Source organism: Lepisosteus oculatus, chromosome 25, assembly GCF_040954835.1.
Source record: "Lepisosteus oculatus isolate fLepOcu1 chromosome 25, fLepOcu1.hap2, whole genome shotgun sequence".
Lineage (NCBI taxonomy): Eukaryota > Metazoa > Chordata > Actinopteri > Semionotiformes > Lepisosteidae > Lepisosteus > Lepisosteus oculatus.
Genome location: NC_090720.1, coordinates 4,304,984 through 4,317,927, shown reverse-complemented (window position 1 = coordinate 4,317,927; position 12,944 = coordinate 4,304,984). Strand labels below are relative to the sequence as shown.

Genomic DNA, 12,944 nt, shown 5'->3' with positions numbered 1-12,944 from the left:
AGGTCCCTCCCTTAGAGTGTGAAGCCCCCAGTGGACATGGGGACAATGCTACAAAATGCCAAGGAAGGAAAGTGTATTGTTTTCAAATGTTAAAGCGACATCTGTATGTGGAAGCATGCTTCCTTTAAGATTGCTCTAGCATCTCCCGGGTCTTGCAATGAGATCTCTGACAGGGTTAAACTGGAGGGGCTGCTAATTATAGCCTCAAGGAGTGTGCAGCGCTGTCGGTTATGTTCCCAAGATTGGCTCAAACCCAGCCTCGGGGATTTAGAAGTGGGGGAGGGGAACTTTGTTCCTGAGTTTCCTGTCTGAATGCTTAGGCTTCCCACCACATCCATCTTAAAACACCACTGGGAACATCTGGTTCTCCCCGCCAAGCCATTCCTCTGTGTGAAGGGATCTGGGCTGGAGGGAAAAGGTAGAACACATTCCTGCTATAATCCAGAGATGCATAGGAAGCCCTTTACCACATAGGTTTCAACATTCTCCTTCTGAGTTCTTTCTCCAGTTCAGGTATTGTGTGTTCTGGTTTGCACTAATGTATAATGACATGCTAGCATGGTTGCAGACTGGTTAGTATTGCTTCCTTAAAGCGCTGAGGCCCTGGGTTCAGTTCCTACCATGCTATCTCCATGGATTTAGTATGATCACTCCATTTTTATTTAGGTGTCCTCCCACAATCCAAAGACATAACGGTAGGTTAATTGGTTTCCATAAAAATAAGCCCTGGTATGTGTATGTGTATGAGTCTGTCTGTATCTGTGTGTGCCATCCAGGGTGTATCCTGCCTCGAGCCTGTTGCTTACAGGATTAGGCTCTGGTATGTCCTGTGACCCTGTGCTGGATAAAGTGGTTTAGAAAATGGATGGATGATAAAGTCTGTGTGGTTCACCCTTAGAGCGTGCAGCGCCAGTTATCTGTAAACCAAAGAAAGTTTGTTCTCGCTCATTTAAGACCCAGAGCACCCACCATTCTTTAAGGCTGGAAAGGCTCTCTCTGGGATTTGAGAGCAGACAAACTCCACAGCTCCTAGGATTCCACAGTGATGGAATCAGAGGAGACACTGAGGCCTGAGGCTCCTCCTTCTCCTGCCACATCCTGACAAGCTGTTCCCATAGGAGCCCTCTCCTGTTTTGACACTCATCATATGTGCAGACTTCTCACAATCTCCTAGAGCCAAACCATACACGAAAATAATGACTTGAGTGTCTTTTAGTCAAATAACGTGCACGCAAAATTACTGCAAAATGCAGAACTGCTGTCGATAAAAAAATTAACCATGTTAAAAGGGTATATAAGATGACATCAATATCTTATCCCAAAGTAACACATGTTTATGTGAGCATTTACTATATATGGCATTTTTGTATTTTATATCCGGAGTCAAATAAATCTCACGTTGATTGTAAGAACCCAGGATCTGCAGTCTCATCAAAAATTAGATGTTTAAAACTTAAGTCTGCATTAAAATTCTCAGGACCCTTTAAAAAGCTGGTGCTCAGGACAGGGCGGGCTATTGTTTACCACAGGGGAGCTAAAGGATGTAGACAGAACTCCTTCCCGTGTGAACTGCAGGCCCATCAGCATCACGTCTCTAGGATGGATTTGAAGCCAGTCTAGGATGAAGAGGGACAAGCTGGGGGTGCATGTGTGGAGGGGGGGGGGTTGAGCTTTTAAGGCAGCACGTTAATCCACTATACAAACCCCCCACCATCACTATTTCCCTATCCCTCCCTCCTGTCCCATAATTGCTTTCCTTTCTTCATTCTCATACTGTGAGGAGTTTGACAATGTACATAAACGAAATTCCAGGATAGCAGCAGGATATGGAAAAAGCACATGTGGAAGTGGTTTGTGGGTTCTCTCGAGGGGGTGAGGCTCAGCAGTTTTATGGATTTGTACTAACAGAAGATGCAATTATTAACGCACAACAGATAGGTAGCAGGGTTTGGATCCAGTGCAAGAAAGACGCTGCTTTGCAAGTGCCATTGTGACCCTACTTTTTGCGTGAAGTGGGCCAAGAACAAAGCCTTGCTTTATGTCTTTCCCTCTCTTTCTCTTTGGCCTCTTTATGCTAAACAGCACAGAATGTTTAATGAAACTGACCTCGCCTGGCACTGAACTCATTGGCGTCGACCACTGGCTCTTTTCAGAAGGGCAGACCTGCAGATTGGACCAGAGAAAACAAGTGAACCAAGAGAGAAAGGAGTTTGGATTGACATGCATTCAAGGCTTTATCCTCCTTACACTTTGGCCTGTATGCCAGATGACTCAAATCAGTCCCCCCTAATCATCTCCCTGGTATAATGGCAAACCCATGTCCATACATAATGTTTTATTGTAAATCATGAGGTCAGTCTTTAGTCCAAATACAATATTTATTGTTTTATATTATGGAATATTCCTGGGCTTTTCAGGGCCTCTTTCACACAGTGGTAGCTGTGGGGGTGACTCATTTTTGCAAATGTCCCTCATCTGTGAAGGATGCAGTTAGCATTTACTGTAGAATACTTAAGATGTGGGTCTGTGGGTTATAAATTTACACTTCATACTCTGTAAATGTAAAGTCATTGAGAATTCTAAGTGATGTGTTTTGGGTAGTTTGGGGGTAGATCAATATTATTTTAAGTGTCCATGAAAATGAAAAAATGTAAAAATAGCAGGAGTCAGATCTATGCAATTCTCCCTCTCCATTTAATTTGGAGGACGATGCGGGCAGTGTTTCCTAGCTTTCATTCACAGGGGCTGTGGCAGTATTGGAAAGAGTGCAGAGTGTGGAAACAAGTAGATGAAACATGAGAAAGAACAGAGTGGTGAAGTATTTGAAAATGCCATATTGTTTTTGCAAGTTTGTAGCGTGAGCCCAGGAAAGCACTGTAACCGCAAAATGGAATATATTGCATGTGTTTTAGAGGCTGAATTTACTGCACTGAGGTCTGTCAACTCTGGAAGATGTGGGCTCGAGACTAAGCCTTATTGTCCACACCCCTCTAAAATGCCTAAAATATGCTCCAGGCAAGGCCTGCCTGTTGTCTATGTTTGTATAATCTTTCCCCACGGACACTGTAGTTGCTGACTCTTATGCTTTGTGATCATTTACCTTACACCTTGTACTATGTTCATGATAGAATCACACACAGTGTCAGGATGTGCATGAGCAGTTCCCCATATTGTAATGCACAGTATTTGGAGTGGGTTTCATGAGACATGTTAACCTATTTTCACCCAGCTGAACATTACACTCATTCACCAATTCACTAATTAGGGACTGAACAGCAATCATATGCCTTCTCATATGTATTGTCTATATATAAAAAGTATTATTTGGAACTTAAAACAGTTTACATGGTGAGCATGGACAATTTCTGTGCAAGCTCTGCATTCCAAAGCATAAAGCAAACTTCAGATGGAAGGCCTTTGCTATATTCCATGTATAGTGTCTGCAACTGCTAAGCTTATTCATATTTTAAAAACTTCAATATCACAGTGTAAATGCTTTACTATTAAATCTAAACCATTTTTTTTCTTGTACTCAGTATCAACAGACGTGAAGGTCTGTTTACTGGTGTTTTACTAGAGAAAAAAGGTCATTATGCAGCTCTGAAAAAAGCCATGGGAGATCTTGAAGGAAAATGAGATCCAGATGTTTTTTTGGCATTGAATGGCAGGGAATATAGATTTTAAAAGTTATTGTTAGCATATGTAAATGTATATATAACAATAACCCCCTACTCTGTCCATTTACATGACATCAACATATTTTTAAACATACCCCTCTGGCCACATTTATATTGCACTACCTGTCATAATAAAGAATTAACAGCTTTCAAATCAGTACCAGATACTGTATTCTACTATATGGTAACAATCATGTTTCCCTTTTGGCATTCCTCACATATTTTGCAAGCCGTTTTGAAACGGATATCTGTCAAAGGGGGAGATACAACTTATATTTCAGTCACTAAAAGAAAGGACACAATGCATCTAAACTTGTTTCCTTGCTGTAAAAGAGAGATGCAAAGGGAAACACATGGTACTAGCACGTGTGCAATACCTCACTGATGGGGTTCAGAACCCTGTGCCGTGTTAACTTTGTCCCAGCTTAATTCAACTGCAGTTGGCTGTTTGTCATCTTTGGAAAAATGAGTTCTTACAGAGCTAATAAATTAAAAGATCAAGAATGTCTAGTAAAAAACACATTTTACATTCATTATGCAGAAAATGCCATGTTTGCTAAAAGTCTGGGCTTTTAGAATAAGTCTTCGGTAGTCAGACAGTGATGCCCCATATGAGTTTATACAGTATGTTGTATAAAGGCACTGTGAGTCTCACCCAATGACCTGCAAAAGTATTGAACCACATTGGTCCATGCGTTTTTACTTCTTAAGCAACTTTGTTAGTCAGATCTGTTTTCTAATTCAGGTGGGTAGGTGCGTCAGCATGCGTAGGCTGCAAAGGAACAAGTAATAGGTTTATTCCATGCTGAAATAAAGAAGAAAAAACACAACGTTTCCGCCGTGGAGCCTTCTTCAGGGCTTTACTGTTGGCCCATTAGGTTCTCTTCTCATTTATCTGGAAATCAGGTAAGGACTGGAAATCAAATCATATCTTGTCAAGAAACTGCAATTTAATATTTAAGGACTGTCTGAGATGAAGGCAGGCTATTTAGCCCTCCATGCCTGTACACATTAAAGGGCCCTGATGTAGAGTTCAGTGCAATAAACACAGGTCTTAAAAGATATGTATGAAGAATGTTGTGTAAAAAATCTTTGAGTATATCATTATAGTGTCTATAGAAACTCTACACACCCTTTCCAGTGTAACACATTTTGTGGCCTAACAACCTAAAATCAAGACACATTAAATCAGAATTTATTTTACCTTGATTTACACATCATAGCACACAACTTCCAAGTGAACAACAAATTGCTGAAACATTCCAAAAGGTTATTGCAAATGAAAACCTAGAAAAATGGGTTGGATTGGCGTACACACTCCTTAGTAACAGCAATTGCCTTCCAAACCACACCACAAACTTATTAGCCTGATAATTTCAGAATCAGCTGTTTCTGTAGATCTCTTCTGCTCGGTACTCAAAGTAAATACTCAACTATGGCCAACAAGGAGCTATCACAAGACCTTTGGGATTGTGAAAAGGGACAGAGCAGGAGTTGGATATAAAAAAATTCGAAGATCTTAAATATCCCTTAGCGCATGATCAAAAAGTATTAAGAAGTGGGAGGTATATGGCCTAGTTAAAGCGTCCAGCTAAACTGGAGGATCAAGCAAGAAGGAAACTGACCAGAGAAGCTACCAAGATCCAATGGGAACTTTAAGAGAGTTATAGGCTTTTACGCGTGTGCATGTGACAAACAAATCACAGACATTTCAGATCTAGCCTATATGGTTAAAGGTAAAGTGAAACTGCAAACATGTGGCCAAATGTTTGCAAGCTTTATAGCCTAAATGCAAAACTACATCAACCCAAAGAACACCATCCCTACTGAGAAGAATGTTAGTGGCAGCATCATGTTACTGGGTTGTTTCTCATCAGCAGGGACGGGGGCACTTGTCAGGATAGGAAGAAAAATTAATGTACTGTAGAAAAGTACAGAAAAGTCCATGAGGAAAACCTGCTGCCTTCTGCAAAAATGCTGGAACTGGGACACAAGTTCACCTTTTAGTATGACAATGACCCAGTGCTAAAGAACAAGAAGGTAAATGGCCTCGAGTGGCTCAGTCAGAGCTCTTGACCTCAATCCAACCGAATCTGTTGGATGACTTGAAGGTCGCAGTCCACCAAAGGTCCCCTCACAATATGAGTGATCTTGAACAGTTGTGAAAAGAGGAATGGGCAACTATAGCCATATCTAGGTGTCCTACATTGGTACAGACATTTAGGCAGAATTATGGCTGTAATTCAAGCAAATGATGCTTCCGCCCAGTAGTAACCCAGGTGTGTGTACGCTTATCCAACCCATTTTTCTAGGTTTTTCCATTTGTAATTATCTTTCAGAATGTCTGCGCATTTTTTTTTCCACTTGGAGGTTGTGCATTGCAATGTGTAAATCGAGCTAAAATAAATTCTGATTTGATGTATATTGATTTCAGGCTGTTAGACCACAAAATGTGTTACATTGGAAAGGGTGTGTTGACATTCTATAGCCAATGTGTATCGGCAGGAAGTATTGGATAGGCTAACACAGTTTCCTTAACACATTAGTTGCAATGGGCATGACCTCAGAAAGTACGCCAGGATAGACTGAGCTGATTGGGAGTGTCTTTCCATGTCATTTCAAGCTTCCCCCCTCTCTCTGTTGACATATTTTGGAACCCCAACATGTTGACTGAACAGTTCGATATGATGGATGTTGTTGCATGTGATGAGGGAGTTATTCCTGGACCCTGCCAAACAGTAAATTCTGTGGGGGGCATTTTCTTACATTTTTGCTCACTCCAAAAAAGGACAGCTCCTGCCAAAAATGTGGTTTCTATCTGGAAAGTGTTAATATTGGATATCATAATCTTTACAAAATATGGAACTTCAATTCATAAACCCTGTGAGGTATATTGTTTGCAAAAGAGGCCATTGCTCCAAACTAAGTCATTAATGCCAGTCAAATGATACTGGAAAACATTGAACAACAGAGGAACTGGTTTTGAAGACGTCCAAATGCTGAGCAATATTTGTAAAAACAATTTTACGCAAAGAAAAAGAGAAACACATTTTTCCAGTCTTCAGTGCCACACTTTTTAAGTTAATAATAATTATAAAAGTGGCTTAGGGGTTTGCTTACCTTAGCGTTACCACAGTAACCTGTTTGCTCCCAACTGCTGTGCTAATCTTAGGCTTCATTAGATCAGAATTTCCAAATGCTTGAATGTTTTTATATAGATCTGTCAAAGCAGTTTCTCTTTTTCTTTGACAATAAGAATGTAAGTAGAGAGGAAAAAATAATTCCCTAGTGTGTTGTACAGGAATATGGTTATACACAGTACTCATATAAATACCTGGCCACCAGGTGGTGATGTTCGCTGTGTAAAAATCCCATTGTGACACTGAACAGAACTCGGCTACTGAAATATCTGAAAATTAAGTGTTTGGAACATCACAGCATCTGTATTACTCTGACAGTTCCTTGTACTTGACAAGATACTAAAAGTGGGCCCGCTCGTTATCAAATTGGGCATTTTGTTTGGATGTAGGCGTTAAAATCCAGACAGGAATGGAAATCACACTGCTAGGATTCCAATCATCTGAGACTAAGCTCCTATTAACAACATGCCTCCCACTCTCACCTTTTTGCATCTGGAGCCTGTTAACATTCCAAACTTCCTACAGAGACCAAAAAGGCATATGCCAGCATACCTATTAGACATGTATAAAGAGGATCTCCTCTCCTACTTCTGGGGCCTGGGGTGTTCCTATGCGGACCCACCCGTAACAATTCCATTCTCGGCCCACTCATCTTTGCTGTAATTTATTTATGCCTTCATATCTCTTGGAGCAAAATCAATATTTGCATAGCTTTGTGCTTATTTGTGTTTGTCTGAGCATACAGGGGGGATTTTAGTCTTCCATTTCTTAATACAACATTTCTCTGGAGAGGCTCAGCATAAACATACACTCTCCTACAATAAAGTAAATAGGATAACTGCACATCCATTTTCTTTTTTTCCATTTGAGGATCAATGTGCATTACAAAACAGGTCACTGAAAATATTATTTTCCTTAGCTCTGATGCTTAGGTAAGGAATCCTCAGCAGAGGATGTCATTTCACAATCAGTGCTTTCTGTTGCATTCATAAATACGCAATATCTTTTTTTTTTAAGTTTGCTCACATCTACTTTTTACTTGTTTATTAATTCCTTTGCATGAACATACTTGAGCTGCACGATACTCCCGAAGCACTCTACACATGCCATGCACAATTTTCTGTTTGCATGTTTAAATACATTGACAGAGATTTTCATGTGCACATGCACGTATTTCAGGGTGAGTTGTACTGTATATGCACTAGGGACAGGAGTCCCTACAGCCTTAATTCTTGTGCTGCTATTAATAATAATAATAATAAACTTTATTTTATATAGCGCCTTTAAAGGTGGCTTCTCAAAGCGCTTTACAGGATGACAATAACAATAAATAAGAAGACTAAACAATAAATAAGAAAATTTCACAAGACAGGACACAATTATAATTACAACAATACAACAATAAAGATAGAGGAGACCGTGGAAGATGGTATTAAGAAGAGCAGAGGGGTGAAGAATGGAACCAGTTAAGTAAAGGCTTTTCTGAAGAAGAAGGTTTTGAGTCTGGATTTGAAGGAGTTTAGAGAAGGTGACTCTCTAATATCCTTGGGCAAAGAGTTCCAGAGCTTGGGGGCATAGCAGGAGAAGGCCCTGTCGCCCATACAATGTAGACGGGCTTGGGGGACAGTAAGGAGAGCAGAATTTGAAGAGCGGAGGTTGCGAGGTGGGGAGTAGGGCGATAAAAGTTCAGACAGGTATTGAGGTGCCAAGCCATGTAAAGCCTTGTAGGTGAGCATGAGGATTTTAAAGTCTACGCGGAATTTGACCGGAAGCCAGTGCAAGGACTCGAGGATAGGAGTAATGTGAACACTTGTACTAGACCTGGTCAGGATTCTGGCTGCTGAATTTTGGACATACTGCAGCTTGTTCAGAGTAGATTTAGATACACCAGGGAGCAGAGCATTGCAGTAGTCAATTCGGGAGAATACAAATATGTTGATCAGCTTTTCAGCCACAGTTAATGATAGCATAGGGCGTAGTCTTGCGATATTTCTAAGGTGAAAAAAAGATGTTTTGACAGTATGCTGTACATGTGGGTCGAATGTTAAGCCAGAATCGAATATAACCCCAAGGTTTTTCAATTTTGATTGAAGCTCTAGTACAGAGCCATCTACAGACAGGGTTACAGGACTGGCTTTACGAAGTTGATGGGGGGTACCAATAAGCATGACTTCAGTCTTGTCACAGTTAAGATGAAGGAAGTTTTGAGTCATCCAAATTCTCAGTGAAATAGCGAAGCCAGTGAAATAGCGAAGCCATCTGTCAATTATACTCTATGCATTGCAAAATGTGTGCTGAATCTTTTAAAGCTCTTGATGATGCAGAAGAATTATCAAGATGTATGAACTAGATTCACTTTTTGCATATTATATTACTACGTCCAGGGGCCTAAAGAAATAAGAAGAGATGATGCTTGAAGGTTTGGATGCATGCACATTCCTCCACCTCTTGCCCTCCCCTCCTATCCTTTTATGTGACTTGTTATATAGGCATTTCATTTTATGGCTTTATCTTGGAAAAAGACATTCATTTATTTTTTCAGCTGTGCTGGTTCTGACTTGCGGTCTCTCATCAATCCCAGCAGCTGTGTGTAGCCATGCTCTGATCAGGATCTGTGTAACCTTCAATCACACAGTAAGACAAACTGTACGTAATTCTTTTTTCTGATGCCTGCTTTTGTTTCATGCTTATTACCTGATCTCTGCAATAAGCTTGATGTGACAATGGAGGAGCAGAAAACCATCCATGGGAGCAGAACTATTTTTTTTCAACTGCATTTGACTGCATATACTATCTTTGTTATGCTTAACTTTAAACATTCTACTGTAACATCATTTCAGGTAATACCGCTCATACAATATCACAAGAATACGTAAACCATATTGTACAGTGAAATCTGTCATGGAGCACCTGTTTCCTTAGGACTGTTTCCTGTCTTTATGATTCATTTCTAGTTGATGATGAGGGGAAAAAAAATCATCGCTCTTGTGGTTTATATAAAGCTCCCGGTTCCTACAGTATGTTACTCCCAGATTTAAAAAAAAAAGATTTATACATTTAAGATGAATTTCTAAGGCACACTACTTTGTAGCCACTAATAATAGTTTTCTAGCAGTGTAGGGCAAAACAAATGATTTGTATGTTTTGGCAAAACTCTTAAACCTGTCTGTTGACAATCTGCTCAGGGGACAAGCCTCCCTGGCTGTGCTTTTACCAGTATTTGTGGAGTTTCTGCTCAGTCCAGAGGTAAAATTATATTTTGAGACTTCTTGTTATTTGGCCTTTATGTCATATCCCTCTGAGAGGACTGAGATCAGCTCTCATAGACAGACTTGGATTTAAACCCTAGCCTGTAGAACAAGGAAGGCTTAGGGGTCAGTGATCTAACCAGTTTTGCCATCTAGCCTTGTCGCTTTGGCCCAGTTTAATGATTGCATGATAAGAAGCCCTGTATTCCTTGCTTGTTAGTGAGTGGGCTGAGCCACAGCGCAGAAGGTCATTGCTATGGTCAGATTCCAGATGCTTCCCTCCCCTCTCCATTGCAGCTGTGAACTTGAACTTCATTGACAGTTTGCATGTCTCTGGCTCTAGGTAATATGTCACTGCTACAATTCCTGTCATGCATATTGAAAGCGCAACATTGAAACTTCTATGGATCCTTAATAGATTTTGCAAGCTAGGGCATGCAAATTGCCTTGCCTGTGGTAGGGGGTAAGACTAAAACAAAATGCACGGACTCAGGGTCAGTGTGCGCAAATCTAAAAGAAACTTTAAGTACTCAGAATGCTTTTTTGGGTCATTTCCACGCAGTTTTGCTAAATACAAACATCTGCCACCAAAAAACAAAACTCTTGTAATAGAGGCCATATTCTTAACTATAAAAGATTACATTTCATTTTCCTTAATGAGAAAAAAAACTTTGGCACTATCCTGTATGTTTACTTGGGTTATGTAAATCCACTGTACTTCATGCAGGTTGTGGCATGAATCAATCTTTGATTGGATTCTGGTCAATCAGGTTAGACAGACAGAGTTCATTTGTAAGGTTCATTCGAATTGCCTATAATGGAAGGTTAAGAAATGCTGTACACCAACAAAGATCCATGCAGCTCATTTTGGGTGAAAGACAGGCCAAGCAGCTGTGAACTCTTTTATATCTGTATGTGGCTCCTGACTGACTAGCTATACTGTCAGAACCAGAACGTAGTATGTCAATGAAGACTTCCAAGAGACATTGCTTCAGTCTCTTTTATGCAATGCTCAAACATGTGGCCTGAAAACAAATTGTCAAGCTCAGCGGCTGAAATAATTTGAAAAGCGGCACTCTGCTGTCCTGTGTTTCCAATTATTTGTTAAAACCCACCCACACCCCCAGCACTGCGTTAAGTCCCTAGAGTGGTTGTATTTATACATAGTGTTTTGCATACCTGTTGCTGAACATGGGCGTGTGCACATGTTTGTCTTTCCCATTTGTGTTTAGCTATTTTAGGTGCTTCTGTTTTATCTTAACAAATGTTTTCCCATTTTCTGTCTTCATTTAGCCTGATTTTGTAATGGCAAGGAGATTTGGAGATAGCAATGATGTAGGTGGCCTTGCAGGTTTCCCCTTCTGCAGTGCCATTGCCAAGGGAGGAAGAGAAAGGGTTAAGCCCACTGCTGCTCCATTCCCAACAGGAAGGCACTACTCCGGCTCGTCTCCAAACAGATGTTCGATTGTTTCAGAGCTGCGGTTAAATTGTTGGACAGTGTTCCAGCACTCAGGGGAGGGGGTGGGATTAAAAACTCAGAGGATCACAGCTGCAGAGACAGAAAGAAGAAGAAGTTTTAAAAAAAAAAAGCTGTGTTTTTTGTAACAAAAAAGGCGTGTTCCAAAAAAACACTGCCCTGGGGGAAATGAGGAGGACAGGAAAATTCAACCAGTTTCTGCATAAATAGGACTTTGAAGTTTAACGTTAAAAAAAGACAAAATTAAGCCGTGCATATGAAAGCAGCTCTCTGTCAGGTTTTTTGTTGGGGTTTTAGATGAAATATGTTCTCCCCTTGGGGCAAAACTGAACTGCATACTTTTTTTTGTCTTTCTTTCAGTTTACCTTTTCTCCTGCATACTTTAATCTTATATCTTTCATAGTTAACCCTTAGGGTGCTTGCCATATGCTTCTATGAATTACTGGGATTCAGTGCATCCATATGTGGTACAATGAATGTTTGGCCATCATAACAACCAAACTCAGATGTCAACCATATTTTCACAGTTGAAATAGAATTAACCTCAGCAAATTCACCATTATTGTACGGTCAGTGGACTGAAAATGCAATGAATCTGCTTAGAAACCATGAACGTCTTGTACTAATCATGCAGAATGTTACAAGACCTGTGAAATACAAAAACCCTTACTGAGCTGTGCAGTAGTGACACCCACAGGACCATCTGTAAGAATAAATGTTTCATAAAATATATAACGCTGTAAGTTTTCTCTCACATTTGTTTGTACTTTTCATAGTATCACTTCTTAAATCTGCCTGAAAAGTTGGATCTCTTTGCATTTGTGTTAAGTGATAAGTAACCCTTTGAAATTTCAGAGAAATGTTTCCTTTCATTCAGAATTGCATTGTAATGTTGAGGTCTAATGTTGAGAACCAAGTAACCATTTTTGCAACCATGGCCCTCTACCTAGCTACTGTTGACCAAAGGGAAGTAAGCAACAGTTCTGTAGGAGTTTTTTTCAAGAACCTCCCGTGTCCCTCTGAGTTACCTCTGCTGTTCTGTCTACAACAGCAGTCATCCAGAAATCTGTCTGCCGCTCCAGGTGGCTTCTAACACCTGGTTGAGAATGTACACCAGGATGAAAAATATTCCAGTGTTGTCACAGCTTGTGCCTAAGTGAATAGGCTGCTTATCGTTTCTGATAAAACTTGGGGTTTTCAATTCATGCAGGCCCCAGCTCCCTTGGCAGACTGGATAAGAGAAAACAGATATCTATTGTACCACTGGGGCCAATGACGCTGAAATCTCACTGTAGGAGCTATGGGAGAATGAATATTTGGAAAGTAGAAGTGTTCAGAAACCTTTCACCATCGTACCTCAGTCGAGGAAGCCTGAAATAATTAAGCAAATGCTTCCAGTTGA

The 12,944-nt window shown here is 40.4% G+C and overlaps 1 protein-coding gene across 2 annotated transcripts in view; it reads left to right on the top strand.

Moving 5' to 3' along the window:
- Window positions 1-12,944, top strand: part of LOC107075574 (MORN repeat-containing protein 1) — a 165,296-nt gene that overhangs the window by 93,133 nt on the left and 59,219 nt on the right. The gene's annotated exons all lie outside the window — the stretch shown is intronic.